A 16,063-nucleotide genomic window follows, 5' to 3' on the forward strand; every position below is an offset into this window, starting at 1 on the left:
CCACACCCATGGCATATGGAAGTTCCCAGGCTAGGAGTTGAATCTGAGCTGTAGCCGCCAGCCTACACCACAGCCAGAGCAATGAGGGATCTGAACCACGTCTGTGACCTACACCACAGCTCATAGCAACACCAGATCATTAACTCACTGAGCAAGGCCAGGGATTGAACCCAAGTCCTCATGGATACTAGTCGGATTCATTACCACAACAGGAACTGAGCCACAACGGGAACTCCCTCACAGGCATTTCTCTAATCGCTGAGTTGTTTACTCTATTCAAGCACTAGCCAGTATCTCTTGCAGCCAAGCCCAAAGATTCCGACTTTCCTTGTCTGAGAGTCTTTCCTGCTGACAGTCATTCAGGGTCCAGTTAGAAATCAGATATGTGTAAAAATAATGCTTAAAGCATGAGCATTGCAGGCAGACAGCTTAAGTGTTAATCAACCTTGCTTCCAGGATTTTTTTAACCTCTCTTCTGTAAAGGGAGTGATATTAATACCCATCTCACAGGGCTCCTCTGAGAAGTAATTGAGATAATACATGAACATTTTTCACTTGCCACACTGACAAGATGATTATTTTTTTTACTAAATCTCCACTTGGGTTTTTCATGACAGTAGTTGAATTCACTGCCCTCTCCTTATGGCCATTTCTGCTGCTACTGGATTCGAGGGAACAGCCCCACTCTCTTTTTTTCTGTTTCCTTGGAAGCAGGCAGGTTGAATAAAACTAAGAACCTGCAAGTTAAATCTCACACATGATGCTATGGGAACATCACCTCCCCCATTCCTCTAGTTACAAGCACACAGACCCCTATGGTCTTAAGAGGAGTTTAATAGTAATAAGCAAAGACTTGGGCCAGATGATGGTGACTAACTGTACCAGGAATGAGGGGTTTCTAGACATGGGACTTGCAGTGCTAAACCGGTATGGTCCCTGGAAAAAAATGGGGCAGTTGTTCACCCTAGGACAGATGTCTTTGTGACCTTGGGCATGTTACTAACCTTTCTGTGCCTCAGTTTCCACATCTGAGTACAGAGATTATACATCTTTCATAACAATGTTTTTTGTTTGTTTGGGAGAGTAAATGAGTTAATACATAGAGTTCTTAGGATCATGCCTGGTATATAGTAAATACTCAATAAATTTTGGTTATTATAATTACTAACTATCAAGAAAACATGAAGTAATAAACCAACATACAAAGACACAGCAGAGAGCCCAGACACTTATGATGTCCTACAGCTCAAGAACGAAGGACCTGGAAAATTTTTCTCTGCATCATTATGCCATAATCCTTCTCTGAGAGATACAAAAACAAAGAAAAATAAGAATCTGAAGAAAGAATAAGAAGAGAAAGACCAATTAAAACTACCTTGCACTACCATTTCATTACCTGTTAACTAGTAAAAATGAATCAAAACAAACAAAAACAAACAAAAGCAGAATTTTGGCAACAGTTACTTAAGCTGCAGGGAATAAGCACACTTCATACTGTACCAGAGAGGATGCAAAATGGTTAAACTCCATGGAAGGACACCTGGCAGTATCTATCCAAATTACAGAGGCATTTGAGCTACAACACTGCTTGTGAGACTTTCTCCTATAGTTACTCTTATACGTATATCACAGGATATACATACAAGACTATCCACTGAGAACTGTATGGTATAGCAAAAAAACTAGAAGCAATCGAAGTGTCCAAAAGTAGGGTCTGGTTAAATGAACAATGGTAGAGCCATACAGTGGAATATGATGTAGAAGTAAAATTAAAAAAAAGAAGAAGCTCTCTGTATTAATATGGAAAGATCTCCAAATATATTATTTAGTAACAAAAATAAGACACAACACAGTTTACATAATATGCCATTTTTATGGGGAAAATAATGCACATATATATAAATACACATAAATACATATGCTTTCGTAGGCATAAAGAAATACTGGAAATATGAGCAAGAGAATAATAAAATGACTAGTTATTAAGGGCAGAAAGAAAGAGAGTAGATGGAAATGGGAAATGGGGTGGATACAAAATATTTCAATTTAGATCTTTTTATTTCATTTTTATTTGGGCTTCTCTAAATTGATCCTCGAAAGGATACATTTTTTAAAGAAAATGTGAACAATACAGTCAAGAGCTCTTTATCTATATCATAAACTTAAAGATTAGTACCACTCACTTCCATGAAACAAGTTTCATTTGTGAAGACAGGAAGTTGTTGTTGAAAATAACAATCCTGTGCTCCAGCCACCCAAACAAATAAAGCAAAGATGTCAGACACGAGATTTTGAGGACCCTCCCATCCTGCTGAACAGAAAAGAACCAAGGGGGCTTGTTCTGGGGTTTCTCATCTGTAGTCTCCTCTCATTCATTCTAAATCCATTCCCCTCTCAACCCAGTGGTGTGGCCAGACTCTGAGAGGAGAGAAGAAGCTGTGTTTTCCTTTCTCAGCCAGGATTAAGTTTCATCATCCCATCGTTTTACACTTGCACGTTAGGAGATCTGTTCTGCTTTTTATGTTAATTGGAATCGGCTGCTTTGGGCTCTGACACAGGCATTTAGCACTAACAGTCAATTGCTCTTTCCTCAGCCATCTGGCAAAAGAGTTGAAACCAGCAATTTTCTGAGTCAGAATTAGACATCTGAAAAAGAATGTGCACATAGGCAAACCCCTTAGAAGTGCAGAATGAAAGAAAGGGGCAGGTAGCGGGATGTCACAAACTCCACTGTGGAGTGATGTGATTTCAAGAAGAGGAACCCAAAATGGCACTTTGATTTCCTGACACTGCCAGCACTCTTCCCCCTGCTCAGTACGAAACACTCAGGATTAAGCAGTCTCTCCCTTACCTTCTACACTGCATGGCTGAATCTGCCTCTTTTTGGCTCTCTCCTCTTTCCCTTCTAGATGGTTCTAAATCAGTGTACTCACCAAGACATTCTTGTCTTTAGTTCACAACCAGCCCCTTTAACTTCAACAGGATTTATGGAATACCCTGGTTTCTGCGAAAGCATCATCTCTTGGTCCTTCAAGTTCTTGGACTCTTCCTGCTCCATTTCCTTCATGCATTCCCCTTTTCTCCACCTTCCCTTTAAATACTGGTCTCCCCTCCACTTCCATCCTCCACACATCTTACTCCATAAAAGTTAAGATGCACTGTGGATACTCTTGTTTGCAGGTCTGGGGCATTCACAGACCTAAAGGTCCCTATGAAAATGGTGCTGGTTTACCTTTTAAAGGGAAACTCATATCAGACCCTTTCTGATCCTGGTTATTTTTCTATATAAGCCCATTCCAAATTTCAGGAAAAAGCATCACACTCTCTTCACAGAAAGGCAGCAGTGACTATGTTTCCATCTGTCATTTCCTGTCAGGTAAAGGGTTGGGGCATCTCCAAAATCTGGACAGGACACTCACCACTAGCACCACCATGTGTCAATGGCTCAAAAGCTGCATAAGTAAACTTCAAGTATTAGTAAGGCACAAACGTCACTTCTAGACTGATGGGTATGTCATTCCCAAATCATCCACAAACTGGTGACACCCATTGTGATTCCATTTTGGCCCCCATATCCTCTGCCCAGAAAATGTACATCAAATATACAAGTGCTCATCAGATTAATCAGAGAACTGCAGCTGTGTTCAGTATACCTGCCCTCGCATCTCTCCCAGATAGGACCTCTGTGCTAGTTCCAAGCATCTTCCATCTACTTGAATGTCCTTGCTTCCCTTCAATTCTAGTCCTCATACCCATATGGCCAGGAAGGAAGACTCAGAATGTAAAAACACAATGTAGCACAGGATTCAGATGGTGTGATCTTTCTGCCCACATGCACCTGCCCTGAGTGTATTGTTTCTTCTGATTGTTTCTTACTCTGTGTTTTACACTGAGTCAATGAACTCCGTGATTCCAGTATATTAATTTTTTCTGTGAGCCTTCTGTTCCATAACTTCATGATAACCTGTATGGATGGTACTTAGAGGCTACCACTGCATCAGAGTGATTTCCCACAAGACAATGTTTTACTGGCTGGTCCCTTTTTTTCTGTGAGTTATCTCTTAATCTCTGTTTCATGATATGATTACAATTTCTTTTTTTTCCCAGTTTTCAAATATTCCTATAATAATAATTCTGTAATCTGGAAACTAATTCTGCTTTTCGAAAGAATAGAATGACCCACTGCTCCCTATTGAAGCCCAGGTACCAAGTTTTATTAGGCAATACACAGACTGGTCCCCAGTGGAATCACACAGTGGATAGGATGGTGGTCAATTTTATGTGTGTTGGCATCTCTTCTCTCTCAGAGACTGTCTACTTGCTCTGTCTGTCTCCTCATTCTCCACCCTAGTCAGGTGTTTATGACTTATGTGCGGACCCCAGAGTAGTTTAAGCATAGGACTGGTTCAGGGCTGGGTTCATTGTGCTTGTGTCTCTACTGAAATTCAGGTGAAAATAGTGGGGGGAGGGGAGCTGTGGGAAATGGCTTCAGGAAGACTCACTAGCCACTTGTAAAGGTGCTCCCAGTCTCTGGTACTGGAGACAGACTGGACGCTTTTTTTTTTTTTTTTTTTTTTTTTTTTTGTCTTTTTTGCTATTTCTTGGGCCGCTCCCACAGCATATGGAGGTTCCCAGGCTAGGGGTCGAATTGGAGCTGTAGCCACCGGCCTACGCCAGAGCCACAGCAACACGGGATCCGAGTCATGTCTGCAACCTACACCACAGCTCACAGCAACGCCGGATCGTTAACCCACTGAGCAAGGGCAGGGACCAAACCTGCAATCTCATGGTTCCTAGTCGGATTCATTAACCACTGCGCCACGATGGGAACTCCATACTGGACCCCTTTTAAACCTACCATGCAGATCATCTATCAAAACTGACATTTTTTCTTCAAATCAAGCATAATGTCATTACGGAAATACCAACTACATCTAAGATCATCACACGCAGTTGTTCCTCCCTAACATTACAGACTCAGGCCAACTTGACTGAATTTTCAGTGTTCATGGTCATTCTGCAGGTCATTATACAGAATCCCATACCTCTGGCATTGCCTATTTTTGTTCTCAAAAGGTAACTATAATTTCAAAGGATGCAAAATGGCAGCACATGCCATGTCAACACTACATAATTAAGAAGTTTCATATTTTTATTTTTATTTTTATTTTATTTTTTTTTTTGTAGTTTCATATTTTTAAAAGTCCAGACTTACAGACTCTCTTGAAAAATGGGAGCTCTGGATCTGCAGTCTCCCAGATCCAGAGGCTGTCCTCTTGAGCCAGGACATGCGCTCTCCCGCTTCTCACAGACCCCACTCCCTCTCCACTGACCCACGCATTTGCATTTCCTAGGTGACTCTCCTGGGCTGCACCATAAGAATTAGTCTTCCTGGTGATTGCCCCCAAGTTTTACCAAGTTGATGTTGCCCTATTAACCATTCTCTTTGTCTAAAAATTTACAGGCTTCATGAGGCCTAGTTCTCCTGTTCTCTGAAGTGACCTGACCTTGGCCAGGTTTCTAGTCACTCTGTCCTTAAACCACTAAGATGACCTGATATCAAGAACAACTGGAAGCCCAGGGGTCCTCTTTTAGTGTTCCAATGTTTGCCTTTTGCCTTTCAATATAAGGGTCATCACACCAGCCTAGCAAATATTGTCAGAATCCCAGCAGTTTCTTTAAAAATTAGTTAAGTGCCTCAGAAGTCTCATGCTAACTCCCTCAGGCTTGTGACCTACCCATTCAGTTGGCATCAGATACCTCCTGAGATTAAACAAAGGCCTGAGAGATAATGAGATGAAATGGCTTGACCTTCAGATGTGAGATCCTTCCTTTCTTTCCAAGCCTGTCACTGGGTTCAGATTATTTTTATCATTTTTCAAAGCAGCAACGTTTATTTTCTCTGCTTCAGTGAGCTGTGCAGATGCAAGGTCTAGAAGGAATATTTAGTGGTCGCCATGGTTACCATTAGTCATATGAAGTTATAGCTAGGGTGCTGATTCCTCTCCTCACAGCTGTAAAAAGAAAGCATGCTCCAAAAAGCAGGCTTGCTGGGGCTCTGAAGACTTTAATTCTATAATGCACCCAGCTCCTCTGGTAATATATCATGATCTGTGAGTTTAATTCACACTTGAAAGATTTTAGGCAGGGAAGTTTTCATAGAACTTGAAAGCTAGAAAAGAACTGAGAGCTAATTTAGCCTCAGCCTCTCATTCTACATTTAAGGATACCGAGGACCAGAAAGGAGAAGAGACTTAGGTTTACACAGTAAGTCAATTACTCATCAAAAGATGTATAATTAGTAAGTACCAGGGCCAGGGCTCCTTCTGCCCTCCCCCACCCCCACCCTATCCATGTCTTTCTTTCTCAATAATCTGCAAGCTAAGTACCAGGGCCAGGGCTCCTTCTGCCCTCCCCCACCCCCACCCTATCCATGTCTTTCTTTCTCAATAATCTGCAAGCTAAGTAATCTAAAGATTTTTGATGGGCAAAGATATCCAAGTTCAGAGCAAGGCAGGGAAATTGATCTATGCATAAGGGCTGGATCTTTGAAATGGAGCTTGAGTCAAAAACTACAAATGGTCTCTAAGATCCTATTAGCTTTGGACTATCAACTGAGCTTTCTGATTGGTTAGGTCCAGATGGTACAAACAGTCACTATTTCAAAATGAGGCTATCTGACCAGTTTTCTGAAAAGGGGGTACCCCACAAGTGCTGTCCCTTTTTCTGGCTTCCTCACCTCTTTTTATCTCTTGATTTCTCTACTCCCTTGACTCAGTGTTTGATAGATCCTCACTTCCATTAAGCCTAGGCATACGGCTCTCATACTATTGCTTTGCAATTACTGGATTTAAAATAACATTGAATATAGAACTTTTTTAATGATTTTTATTTTTTCCATTATAGGTGGTTTACAGTGTTCTACCATACAGCAAGGTGACCCAGTCACACATACATGTATACATTCTCTTTCTCACATTATCATGCTCCATCATAAGTGACTAGATATAGTTCCCTGAATATAGAACTTTTAAAAAAAAATTTTGGCTATACCCATGTTATAGGGATGTTCCTGGGCCAGGGATCGAACACATACCAAAGCAGTGACCGGAGCCACTGCAGTGACATTGTTGGATCTTTAACCCACTGAGCCACCAGGAAATGCCAATTTTATACAGAACACTTTATTATTTTTTTTTGTCTTTTTTTATTTTAGGGCTGCACCCATTGCATACGGAGGTTCACAGGCTAGGGGTCCAATCAGAGCTGTAGCTGCCAGCCTACGCCACAGCCATAGATAGCAATGCTAGATCCAAGCCGTGTCTGTGACCTACACCACAGCTCAGGACAGCTGAGGGAGCGAAGCCAGGGATAGAACTGTGTCCTCATGGATGCTAGTCAGATTCATTTCCTCTGAGCCACAATGGGAACCCCATATATAGAACATTTTAGACAAGGGTCAAGAAGTACTCTAATGTCTTTACACGTTTTAATTCAAGGAAAATTTTCTAATCCTTTCATGGATTAGCTATTTAACTAGTTTCTACCTAAATATCTTCAACATTAGATGAACTACACAAATGCTTCCTTGTAGATCTTGTTTCTAAGTATCATTCCTTGCTAAAATGAACCAGAGCTTAGAGTAAGGAGGGCTGGAGCAAAGAAATAAAAGAAGGATCTAGAATATTTTGTTATACTTAAAAGAAAGTAAGGAAGTGCTAAAAAAAAAAAAAAAAAAAAAAAACCGGAAGTGTCATGGACTGAATGTGTCCCCTCAAAAATTGTGTTGGGAGTTCCTATTGTGATGCAGAGGAAACAATCCAACAAGCATCCATGAGGAAGTTGGTTAGATCCCTGGCTTCACTCAGTGGTTAAGGAGCCCTGGGCTATAGTGTAGGTTGCAGATGCAGCTTGGATCCCAAGTTGCAGTGGCTGTGGTGTATAGGCTGGCAGCTACAGATCTGATTCAACCCTTAGCCTGGGAACTTCCATATGCCGAGGGTTCAGCCCTAAAAAAAATTTTTTTTATATCATGTTAAAGTTCTAATCCCCAATGTAATTTTATTTGAAGATAGGGCCTATGAGCATTTATTTGATAAAGATTAGGGCTGGTGACCTGATAAGAAGAGATAGTAGAGTTCTCTTTCCACTAAGTGAGAATTCGGAGAGAAGGTGGCCATCCGCAAGCCAAGAAGAAAGATCTCACCAGGAACCAAATTGGCTGGCACCTTGATCCTGGACTTCTCAGCCTCCAGAACTGTGAGAAATAAATTTTTGCTGTTTAACCATCTAGTCTATAGTATTTTATAATGGTGGTCCAAACGGACTAATACAGGAGATATACCAAGAAGACTCAGGAGCCAGGTTTTATCTTTCTTTTTTTTTTTGGTCTTTTTAGGGCCACACCTATGGCATATGAAAGTTCTCAGGCTAGGGGTTGAATCAGAGCCGCAGCTGCTGGCCTATACCATAGCCACATCAACTAGGGATCCAAGCTGCATCTGCAAACTACACCATAGCTCACAGCGACATTGGATCCTTAACCCACTGAGCAAGGCCTGGGATTGAATCCACGTCCTCACGGATGCTAGTCAGGTTCATTACTGCTGAGCTATGACGGGAATTCCAGGAGCCAGCTTTAAGGGAACCCAATGGCTAAATCTGGGACAATGTGAAATATGGGAACTGACAGTTCTGTAACAAAATTAAGAATCTGTTAATTCAAACAAATAGGATGGAAGAAGCTTTCTACCCAAACATGTGGCCTATAGCCTTCAAAAATACTATGTTATAAAAGACAAAGCTGAGGAACTGTTTCAATTAAAGGAGATTAAAATGCAATCCGGGATCCTGAGTTGGATCCTAATTTAGACAGAAAATAAACTGCTTTAAAAACATTATTAAGACAATTGCTGAAATTTGAATATGGTCTATATACTAAATAGCAGCATTGTATCAATGTTAAAGTTCCTGAATTTGATGATGGTACTATGGGTCTGTAAGGGATAAAGGGATGTGATGTCTGAAACTAAAATAGTAGAGAAAGAAAGGTAGACACACACACAGAGAAAGCAAGTAGAAGTGAATGGAGGCAAAGTGTTAGAATAGGTAAATCCAGATGGGTGAATTAGTTCTTTGTATCATTTCTAAGACGTCCTTTAAGTTTGCATTGATTTCAAAATAAAAATAAAATTTAAAAATTCTTCACTATCAAAGGATCCACGCAGATAGGAGGTAGATACAAACAAGAGAAGTTCAAACTGAAACTGAAGTTCAAACTGAAAACAAGTAAAGAATTATTTAATTACAGTATAAAGTTCTAGCCAAAGGATGATGTACTGATTCACTCTTATGAAGACATTTATTTAATCATAGCTAATGTCTGTGAACACTTTCTGTGGTTACATGCTTTCCATATCAGAGTAGACTGCATTTTCTAAATATGGCCAAGTGGATATATTTTCTATCCAATATGCTCTTCTTAAAATGTAACGTTAAAATTCTCCATCAATAGATGTATTTTTCTTTTGCTTTTTTGTTTGTTTTTTTTAGCGCTTTCTTTTTATTTATTTATTTTTTATTGTTATTTCCCCTAACACACTTTTTTTTTCCCACTGTACAGCATGGGGACCCATTTACACATACATGTATATATAATTTTTTCTTCCATTGCCATGCTGTTTTAAGTATCTAGACATAGTTCTCAGTGCTACACAGCAGGATCTCATTGTTAATCCATTCCAAAAGCAATAGTTTGCATCTGTTAACCCCAAGCTCCCAATCCCTCCCACTCCCTCCCCCTCCCCCTTGGCAACCAAAAGTCTATTCTCCAAGTCCATGAGTTTCTTTTCTATGGAAAGGTTCATTTGTGCTGTATATTAGATTCCAGATATAAGTGGTATCATATGGTATTTGCCTTTCTCTTTCTGACTTACTTCACTCAGTATCAGAGTCTCTAGTTCCATCCATGTTGCTGCAAATGGCATAATTTTGTTCTTTTTATGGCTGAGTAGTATTCCATTGTGTATATCTACACCACATCTTCCCAATCCAATCATCTGTCAATGGACATTTGGGTTGATTCCATGTCTTGGCTATTGTGAATAGTGCTACAGTGAACATGCGGGTGCATGTGTCTTTTTTAAGAAGAGTTGTGTCTGGATATATGCCCAAGAGTGGGATTGCTGGGTCATATGCTAGTTCTATATATAGACTTCTAAGGTACCTCCATACTGTTCTCCATAGTGGTCGTACCAGCTTACATTGCCACCAACAGTGCAGGAGGGTTCCCTTTTCTCCACACCCCCTCCAGCACGTGTTATTTGTGGATTTATTCATGATGGCCATTCTGACTGGTGTGAGGTGGTATCTTATGGTAGTTTTGATTTGCATTTCTCTAATAATCAGGGATGTTGAGCATTTTTTCATATGCTTGCTGGCCATCTGTATATCTTCCTTGGAGAAATGTCTATTCAGGTCTTTTGCCCATCTTTCCATTGGGTTGTTGGTTTTTTTGCTGTTGAGTTGTATAAGTTGCTTGTATAGTCTAGAAATTAAGCCCTTGTCCATTCAAACAGATCATTTGAAACTATTTTCTCCCATTCTGTAAGTTGTCTTTTTGTTTCCTTTTTGGTTTCCTCTGCTGTGCAAAAGCTTGTCAGTTTGATTAGGTCCCATGGGTTTATTTTTGCTTTTATTTCTGTTGCTTTGGGAGACCGACCTGAGAAAACATTCATAAGGTTGATGTCAGAGAATGTTTTGCCTGTATTCTCTTCCAGGAGTTTGATAGTGTTTTGTCTTATATTTAGGTCTTTCAGCCATTCTGAGTTTATTTTCGTGCATGGTGTGAGGGTGTGTTCTAGTTTCATTGATTTATATATGGCTATCCAGGTTTCCCAGCAATTCTTGCTGAATAGACTGTCTTTTTCCCATGGAACCTATGCTGACCTTTAGCTGCCTTGATCACTATACTACCATGAAAGAGATGCTGTGTGACTTCTAAGGCTAGGTAATAAAAGGTATGGCAATTTTACCTTGTCTCTTGGAATGTTCGCTTAGAAGATAAGAAGCTGTTATGCATAAAATGCAGTACAAGCACACTGATGCGAGAAGAATTAGCCTGTCTGAGTAGAGCTTCACTAAGAGATTCCTGGAACCCCTTATTTGTCACCTCAACCAAGGGGGAGGTTGCCACAGACTTACATGACCTTGTTGAACAAGCAGACTCCTGCCTGACCTTTCCACAGATATAATCTGTATTTGTGTTTTGTTCAAGAAAACTTAGTTAACTGCCTTGATAATGGTGATATTGTGATATAATATGAAATATATATTTGGGTTTTTTTTTCCCAAGTTCCTGACACACAGAACTTTTAAAATCCTTGGAATTTCCTGAGTGATGAGGGTGATATAAGCATCTTCTATTATAATATTTGGTCTCTGCTCCTGGTTCCTGACACAGAGCTTCTAAAACCGTTGGAATTCCCTGAATGCTGGGTGCCTTTGGTATACCAATAAGATGAATCTTGGCTGAGGGGTTCCTAATATCTTCAGAATGGAGACTAGCTACCAGAAAGGCCAAATCTTTTTTTCTTTTTTTCTTTTTTGGCGACTCGTGACATATGGAGTTCCCATGCCAGGAATCAGATCTGAGCCACAGCTGTGGGCAACACTGGATCCTTAACCCACTGTGCCGAGCTGGGGATCAAACCTGTGTCCCAGTGCTCCCAAGATGCATCACAGTGAGAACTCCCGGAAAGACCAAGTCTTGAGGAGCTTGGAACTTCCAGTCCCACACCGGACCTCTGGAGAGGGAAGAGGGTCTAGAGACCAAGTTCAATCGCCCGTGGCCAATGATTTAATTATCATTGTGGGGTCTCCATAAGACTTCCCAAATGACAGGGTTTGGGTGCTTCTGAGTCAGTGAACACTCCCATATGCCAGATGGGTGGTGCACCCCAACTCCACAGGAACAGAAGCTCCAGTGCTAAGGATTCTTCCAGACTTCACCCTACAAACCTCTTTCTCTAGCTGTTCATTTGTAATAGTAAGTAAACTGTTTCCCTGAGTGCTGTGAGACATTACAGCAAATTATCAACCCGAGACCCCCCCCCAATTTATAGTCATTTGCTCAAAAGTACAGGAGGTCTGAGACTTGAGATTAGCATCTGAAATGAGAATAGTCTTGTGGGACTGAGTCCTTAACCTGCGGGGTATGTGCTAACTCTGGGGAGTTTGTGTCAGAAATGAATTGAATTGTATACCTGTTAGTATCCAAACAGTGGAGAATTAGTTGGTATGAGAAAAAAGAAACCCATATTTTGTATCAGAAGTGTCAGTTAATAAAATTGGTGCATGATAACACAGTGGCTTAACACACCAGACATTCCTTTCTAAGAAATCAAACTAGATGCAAACTATACATTTAGAATGGATAAGCAATGAGGTCCTACTGTACAGCACAGGGGACTCTATCCAATCTCTTGGGATAGAACATGATGGAAGATAGTATGATAAAAAGAATATATGTATGTCTAGGTCAGTTTGCTGTACAGCAGAAATTGATGACATTGTAAATCAACTATACTCTAATAAAAAAACATTTGGCAGACAACACATAAAACTAAATATTATGCACTCCATCCATCTTCCTGATAGTGACATGAAGATAATGATTCAGCACAAGTTGTTAGAGGCAGTAAAAGCCGGCCCTGATGTGCCCAGCAGTCCCCTCCTCTCATACCTTGTTCACCACTGGGGTTATAATCAGCTTGTAATAAATAATCACAAGAACTTTTCTCTTCAGTGCCTCATTTCCTTATGTTGTCTAAATTCCTTCAATTTGCTAAGACATCACAGATCTACATTCTTCAAAATAGCATATTAAAGGCCTGCACATAATCACCACATTGTAAATCAACTATACTTCACTAAAACTTTAAAAAATAGATTAAAAAAAAAGACACACACAAACCATCCCCTTCCCTGAGCACCCTTAATGCTCACAATCAAAGCACTTAGTATTTAATCATATGACTCTGGATACTTAATAGTCTCATGTCATCTTATGGAGATTAGCAGTCCTTTGTCAAGGGCCTAGATTTGCCATTGAAACACCACTCCAACTCCATGCACCTTATGCAATAGTAAGAAGAATGTGATATTAGGAGATACTTACTGATCAACTGACTGGTATTCAAATGCTAAAATGTTCTCTACTATACTCTTAGTTATGCTAATTTTTCTTCAACCCTGTGCAAAAAGCATTGGGAGAAAAATGTAAGTTTCCTACACCCTAGTAAAAGCAGACTGGCCTGGTGAATGACCAATTACAGGGGCATGCCCCTGTCTCCTTGCTAACCCAGAGCTAACTTGTCCCCTTACAGTCACTGGAAGGGCACTGGACTCCGAAGGAGCACAGGACTGACATCCTTTGCCAAGGATGCTGTAGACAGCATTGGATGCTCTTAAAAGCACAGAGGCTGGAATCGGGCAAAATGAGTTTGAAGCTTAGCATTTCCTTGGCCATGATACCTTGGTCAATTTCACTTCTATTAACCTTAGCTTTGGTGTCTTCAAAATGGAGATATTAATCCATTTTCCTCACGGGAATGCAGAGAGGATTATGAGACATGTAAAGCATTTAGCACACTTACCTAAAAAGTGTTAGAGAAGCATTAGTGACTATTCTTCAAACTAAGGTATCCAGCACTCCCCTCGTGATTGGGAGATGAAGAAAGAAAAATGTTTGGCCTTGGTCCTCTGTTCTTATCCTTCAGGTAAGAGGGATTTCTTTTGCTTATTTTCATTTCCCTCTGGCATACCTGAAAAAGTACAACCATACATAAATAAAGCAAGAAAACTCAAATCACAGGGTAAATTACCAGTTTCCCCGGCAATTTTCCTTCTATTGATTTTTCCCTTCCTCAGCTAAACTCACTTCCAGATAAAGTATGTATTTATTGCTCTCCTCTCTTCTTTGTCATAACATTTGAGAGAAATGCCCTGGTTTTGTTCTCTGAGACTAGACAAGAAAGTTATTGCCCACAATGCACTGCCACCAGCCTAGCAGGGGTAACAGCTTGAACTCACCAAGGACTCAATTAACTGTGGCATCTGCTAAAAATGAAAAAAAAAAAAAAAAAAGACATCATAAAACTAAAGGTAACACTCCTTAAAAAACAAACAAACAAAAAAAAACGACGCTCAATCTTTACAGACTTGTGTTGAGATAGAACTTATAGTTCATGGTCTGAAAGTGACTCATGGGGCCATTTGGACAAATCACTTAACCTCGGGGCTAACAAGCTCAATTTTCTTGTCATTTGAGAGAAAAGAGAATAAAGATGGGCGTTCAGACCCCAGCTCTGTAGTCAGTCCTCAGCTAATGGCTTTCAATCTTACCCTCAAATCACTTTTGGAATAACAGGGAAGGGTAGCTGGAGTGAGAGACATTCCAAGGGATTAAGAAAAGGGAACAAGGCGACATCATTTTGATCACTCCCAAATGACAGGCTTTTGTGCCAGGGCCTGGGCTTGAATTCCATGCAAAGATCTGAGTTCTGACACTAGATAATTACTCGGCCAGTCATCCACTCCAAATCCGCACACTCTAATGATTCACTTTCAAAAGCTCCTAAACAAGCATCAACTCAGCAATCTTCCATCCTGATTCTCTTGGATTGAGAAAAGAATATGCTTTAGAGTTGCTAACCACTGGGCAGAACATGGGGGTGAGGTCATGTTTGGAAGGAGGAGATGAACCAATACCAAACATTAATGGGGCTTTGGAAAAGCAAGTTTGAACAATGTGCTCATGAATCTGGAGTAATTGTAAACCAATCAAAACAAGGAAAAGACACAGCTGGTCTTTTACCCTTATGTTTTTGGCCACCCTGTAGAAAAGCTGCATCTTACTGCCTTCCTGGCTACCCAAGACAAAGATAGTCTCAATACTCCCCAAAACTGGAAAAGAAGAAGAAGGAGAAGGAGAAGAAGGGAGAGGGGGAGGGGAGACCAGCACTAAAGAATTGCAGTGGTTAAAAAAAAAACAACAAAAAAAAACAAACAAAAAAAAACTAACTCTGCCCTTTTACTAATCAGTCTTATATCTGCCATGATCATTTTTGTAAGATATCACCTCATTGGCATTTCAGCAAAGCAGCACCAGTCTTCCCCACAATCCTAACAAGAGAGAGCAAGATGGGAAAAGACAAGAGTCTCCTGCAGTGATAAGCAACCCTAATCGTTAGGATTCAAGTGATTCAGCCCAAAAGCTAGAATCAGTGAAAGCTAAGAGAGCAGTTTCATGTTGCTACTTCTCAAATATGCCTGGAGATTAACATTAGTGGTTGAAGAGCAAGGTACATTTTCTTATTGACTTTTTTAAATTCAGCAAAGTAGGTATTTTCAACTTCCAATAACCCCCCACTATGGGACTCATTCAAATGATGGCCATTTTGAATGAAAGAAAAATTTTTAAATGTAAACATTTTTATTTTTTTCATACAAGCAAAGTAGGTAGTTTTTAATGGTTTATGGCATTTAATGCCTTGTATATATATTTTGAGCCCAAACCATGGAAGCTTTTTATATTGGATGCTTGTGGTCTTATAAAATTGTTGTCAAATCTCCAAACTGATAGTATGAAAATAATCTTTCTTTTCAAACTTCAGCAGCTGACTGCCTAAGATCAAGTCCAAAAGAGTGAGTGGGAAGGGCACCAAATCAGTTCATTCCTTCAAGTTGAAACCACATGTGGGATTAAGAGATGATCTCATTTTGGGAGTCAAGCTATGTGCCCTATAACCACCCCATAAAGGTACAGTGAATGTCAATCACCAGATGTGGGTGGTCTGGATTCTCTGTTAAAGCCAGCTGCTAAGAGAGGCAAGACCCCATGTTAACCCTTACTCTATGTCTACTTATGTCTAGGACTGAGAATATAGGAACAGGAGCAGATCCCAGCCAAATTGTCTGAAATGATTTCAAGAGATTCCCCCTGGACATCAATCCCTAGATCATAAATGAGTGTCAGGTGCCCAGATGATCTAGATAGAAAGGA

At 40.3% G+C, this 16,063-nt stretch overlaps 1 protein-coding gene across 3 annotated transcripts in view; it reads right to left on the bottom strand.

The window, feature by feature from the left end:
- The window catches only part of LOC146403340 (uncharacterized), a 481,678-nt gene that overhangs the window by 270,464 nt on the left and 195,151 nt on the right, over positions 1-16,063 (bottom strand). For 2 of the 3 annotated variants that reach the window (XR_014845428.1, XR_014845431.1), the window contains exon 6: positions 11,585-13,823. The gene's annotated coding sequence lies outside the window, so the exon portion shown is untranslated. Of the gene's footprint in view, positions 1-11,584; positions 13,824-16,063 lie in introns of those variants that run through there. The other variant, XR_014845436.1, reaches the window with a different exon arrangement.

The sequence above is a fragment of the Sus scrofa genome, chromosome 5 (genome assembly GCF_054392235.1).
Source record: "Sus scrofa isolate SSC_HxYL_T2T_F1_AM1 chromosome 5, Sscrofa_HxYL_maternal_Yorkshire_Landrace_v2.0, whole genome shotgun sequence".
In the NCBI taxonomy this organism is placed as follows: Eukaryota; Metazoa; Chordata; class Mammalia; order Artiodactyla; family Suidae; genus Sus; species Sus scrofa.